Genomic DNA, 5,011 nt, shown 5'->3' with positions numbered 1-5,011 from the left:
GACACAGCCCTCATCACACCCCTTCTGGGTGTGACATTTCCATGTTACCCGCCTCCCAGGCCTCACTCCCCTTGCAGACCAGTCCGAGATGCTCATCACCTCGCCACACATTCCCGATTCCAGCCCTTTCCCTGTCACCAGCTGCCCATCCTGTGCCCCAGGGGCCTTGCTGGACACACCACTCCCAAGATGTTATGGGAAAGCTGTGGGCCATGGATCCCTTCTTGGAGCCCACTGAAATTTCGAGCTTCAACAAAGAAGATGGGCAGATGGAATTTTACGAACTAGAGCCGCTTTGAAGGCTGTTGCCTCAGCTGTTCTGTTTCCGTTTCACTGCTGCGGTGGTGATGAGCAATTGGCCATCGGGCAGCGTGACCAGGAGCAGGAGCGGGATCGCGCCGCGCTCTGGCCGCCTCTTCTCTGCCCGGCTGGTCAGCGGTGTCCACTCACGGCGAGGGGCTTCCAGTGTCCCGCGGGCCGCGTGCATGGACGCCGCAAATCTAGGACAATGGCCGTGGTCCTGTGTCAAGCGCAGCCATCCTGGGGCACCTCGGCCGCGGAGGTACTTGAATTGGCAGGAAGAGCCTCGCAAGACTCGAAGGTGAAGCTATTAGCCCAGGTCACGCCGGACCTGCTAGGTGCTGTGAAACGCTGTTCACAGACGGCCAGTGCTGCTGACTCCAGCGGACTGTCATCTGGGGAAAACACAATTTTGCCTTTTTGTAATTCTGTATGACGAAGCTGAAAGCTTAACTAGCTTTTCAGCCAACCAATATTCTGCACTGCAGTCTTCACCATGTTGAAATGTTCCTGTGGCTTCAAGGAACCTATTGATTCCGAAGTAGTGGGTATTGATTGTGTTGCCTGCTTATTTATAAACTTTTTTTTTTAAATTATTTATTTGAGAGCGACAGACTCAGAGAGAAAGACAGATAGAGGGAGAGAGAGAGAATGGGCGCGCCAGGGCTTCCAGCCTCTGCAAACGAACTCCAGACGCGTGCGCCCCCTTGTGCATCTGGCTAACGTGAGACCTGGGGAACCGAGCCTCGAACCGGGGTCCTTAGGCTTCACAGGCAAGCGCTTAACCGCTAAGCCATCTCTCCAGCCCTTATTTAAAAAACTGGATTTTGACTGTGATGCTGCTGCTGGTGGGTGAGGAGCCACAGCAGGTGGAGATGGGTGGTGACAGTGAAAAGCACCTTAGCTCTGCAATAACACAGCAAGCATCTGGACTCGGCTTCAGCCTTTGCCTACAGGTGATCCCTGATTATTTCCTTAGTTTTTTTTTTAATTTTCTTTATTTATTTTTCCATGGTAGGGTCTCGCTCTAGCTCAGACTGACCTTGAACTCATGGCAATCCTTTTACCTCTGCCTCCCAAATGCTGGGATTAAAGGCATGCAACACCACACCGGGCTCTCTTGTGATTTTAATTAGTTATAGCCTACCACTGTGGGGCTGCCTGGACTCTGTGAGGGAGACTGCAGAGCCTCCTGGGCGCTTTCCTCCAAATCTAAGCTCAGGCCAGCGGGCCAGACAGGATGGAGCAAGTCACAGGTGTGCGCGGGGGGGGCCCTGAGGTCCGCTGCTGGGTCCCTTTGCTCGCCTCCACTGGCTTTAGACCTGTGTTCGCAGTCGCTTATGAGAATTTTCACAAAAGTGCAGAGGCAGAGGGGCAGCAGGCATTTTGGTGCCTTCATAGATGGGGAAATCCACCCACACACGGGACTGTTTTAAAGAACACGAGGACGTGTCTTGAACATGTTGTAGACAGGGAAGGATCCCAATCCCAGGAGGGGTGCCATGAAGACTAGCTGGAAAGGAGACAAAAGTCCCCTGCGGGGGTCAGCCTGCGCACAGAAGAGAGAGCCCACGTGGGCACTGGAGAGACCCCCATCATTGGTGCCCAGCATCCCTTCGGCCCAGGCGCCCTCCGCTCCAGCCCTGGGCTCCCTGCGCCCCAGGCGAACGCCCTCCCGCCGGCCAGGGCCTGGGCTAGGCCTGCTCGGAGCGCGTCTCTGGACCCCAGTGCTCAGAACCACGAGCTTTCACTCTCCGCCTGCTGGAAGTGAGTGCCCATGCCAGCGTGGTCCTCCTGCCCCTGAGCCTGCAGCCTGTCAGTGGGTCGCTGGGGCCTGGCAGAGCGCTGCTCCGAGGAAGTGAGAGGGGGTACAGTTAGGGGGACTGAACCCCTGAAAGTAAAAATAGGTAGGACCTTGCACTTGCTAGAAGTCAAGTATGATCTGGCTTCTTATCTCTTTTTATTTTACTTATTCATTTGCAAGCAGAGGGAGATAGAGAGAAGAGAGACAGACAGGGAGAGAATGGGCATGCCAGGGCCTCTAGACACTGCAAACGAACTCCAGATGCATGTGCCCCTTGTGCATCTGGCTTATGTGGGTCCTGGGGAATTGAACCTGGGTCCTCTGGCTTCACAGGCAAATACCTTAACCACTAAGCCATCTCTTCAGCCCTGACTTCTTATCTCTTGCCTAGTTCCCCAGATCTATTTCTCCACAAACGACCACGACCTCTGTGGTTGGTCAAATTCAGCCTCCAGGAACTTGGTGTCAGGGCTGGCCTCTTCCTGAGACAGCCTCTCGCCCTAACAAACCAGATGTCCCTCTGGTTCACCTGAGCCAGAAACAGCCCACCAACTATAAGGTTATAAACACCTTTGCAAGGGGAGGGCAGTCTCTGACCACTTGGGAACTTCCAGCTGTGGGAGAGTGTTTTCCTTGGCGGGGCCTGGACTGTCTCACTTGAGAGTGACTTGTGACTTGGGGCATCAGGTCATGGAGAGTGGTAATGTGAAAGTCACAGCAGCCCTGTCACTCCAGGGCCAGGAGGAAGTCATGTCCAGGCTGGGTGTGGCAGCACACACCTTTAATCCTAGCCCTCAGGAGGCAAAGGTCAGGGGATTATATGAGTTCAAGGCCAGCCTGGGACTACAGCTTGAACTAGAGTGAGACCCTGTCTTGCAAAACAAACAGACAAACAAAAGAACTCAAACTCTTGGGTTTAGCCAACCTGTGAAGTGGCTGGGAGTACACATCTATGTCACCATGCTCAACTTCATTAAAAAAAAAAAAAATCATCGGAGTACTCTGAATTTCCAGATAATTAGGATAGCAATGGGGCATCATGGTGAATCAACAATGGTTATTTCAAAAGCCACATTCGCAAACCTCCAAAGACTCTGAGCCAATGTCTTCAGTTTTCTCATATTGAACTTCTAACTTAGCATAGAGAGGAACAGGTGGCTAATTAGGTAGACATAGGACAGGAAATATTTCTGTTGGGTTTGGTTTCAGATCAGAGATAATTTTTTGGAGGCTATCAAAGATTCCAATGAACAGCTGGGGTGGGGAGAAGGTGAACATTAAACTTCAGAGCTTCCCAGAGATTTTTATTTTGATCCTTGCAGCACATGAAATACAAAATTAGACTGCCAACAGCCTTTCTACCCTCTAAAATGTGATGGGGCTGGAGAGGTGGCTTGATTGTTAAGGTGCTGGCCTACAAAGCCTAAGGACCCAGGTTCAGTCCTCAAGGTCCCATGTAAGCCAGATGCACATGGTGGTCCTTGCATCTGAGTTTGTTTGCAGTGGCTAGAGGCCCTGCACACCCATCCTCTCTCTCTCTCTCTCTTATAAATAAATAAATAAATAAATAAATAAATAAATAAATAAAATAAAATCATTTAAAACTATGATGGAATATTGGAGGACTGGAAGGAGAGTGAAGTCCTCAATTCTTTTCATCTAAAGATTCCCACCACTGAGCTGCAGGAATGCAGTGAAATGCTTGGAGGGACCACTGAGTACTGTGAGCACTGTGGGAAGAGGAAACATGCTTTATTGTATTTCACAACTAAGTGAGTGATCAATACAATCATTTCTACAGATCATATCTCAACGTGACTTGTAAGCATTCTCCAAATTCCACTCCTATTTGGGCAAACATTCAATGGGAGGAGGATGCAGTGAGATTTATTTATTCCAAAGCCTAGCTCTAGTCTGTCAAACAGGCAGTGAAGAGGAACTATTGTTTCTTAAGCTAATCTTATGATCCTAATTAAAATTAATATCAATGTTCAGGCCAGGCATGGTGGCATGCGCCTTTAGCACTGGGGAAGCAGAAGTAGGAGGATCCCTGTGAGTTCAAGATCAGCCTGAGACTACATACTGAATTCCAGGTCTGCAGTGGCTGAAGGTTCTGGCATGCCCATTCTCGATCTGCCCCTCTCTCTTATAAATAAATAAAAACCATGTCACAATGAAACCCATTATTTTGTACAGTCAGTATGTTAATAAGAGGAACAACCACATGCAGTGGAAGACAGGCAATAAGATGGTGTTGTAAATGCCCAGAACTTTGTGTAATAACAGAGAGTGGTCTCTAGGGGGCGAAAGTAAACACCTAAATTTTTTTTCTTTCACTTTACTGGGTGGCCTGTTATTTTTATAGTGTATTTCAGTATTCAGAGAGCAAATAGGTCTTGATCTTAACGAACTCTTCTCCACAATGCTGTGATTTTATTTTTCACTCTGCAGATTCTCAAAACCCAATTTCCTTCCCGGATGCAGTTGAGGGCAAGAAAAAAAAAAACTATTTGTTTTACCTTTTAACCTCCTCATATTGCAAATTCTCATTCGCTGACGTTTCACTCACTTTCCGTCAAAGTTCAACTGCCGGTCTATTTTGAACACAGGTACCAAACCGAAATTATAACTTGAAAGAAACTGCTTACAGCAAGAAAAAAAAAAAAAGGAAGGGAACTACAACTCCCAGAATGCAGTGCTTCCCCAGTGCCTCCCGATTGCCCAATGAACAGGGGGTTAGAGTCTACCGCTCGGTCTTATTGGTCAGGGTGGAGGAGACGATTTCCGCTAAGCGGCATAGGAGGCTCGGCCAATCAAGTTGCGCATCTGGTCCCTTATCCCCGCCTCTTCCCTGTGGTGCGCTTTGTTGGCGGGAAAAGTTGTGAGGGTTTTTCGCGCCGGGGCGGA

This window comes from Jaculus jaculus, chromosome 8 (assembly GCF_020740685.1).
Source record: "Jaculus jaculus isolate mJacJac1 chromosome 8, mJacJac1.mat.Y.cur, whole genome shotgun sequence".
NCBI lineage: Eukaryota > Metazoa > Chordata > Mammalia > Rodentia > Dipodidae > Jaculus > Jaculus jaculus.
Note: the sequence above shows the minus strand (reverse complement) of the source record.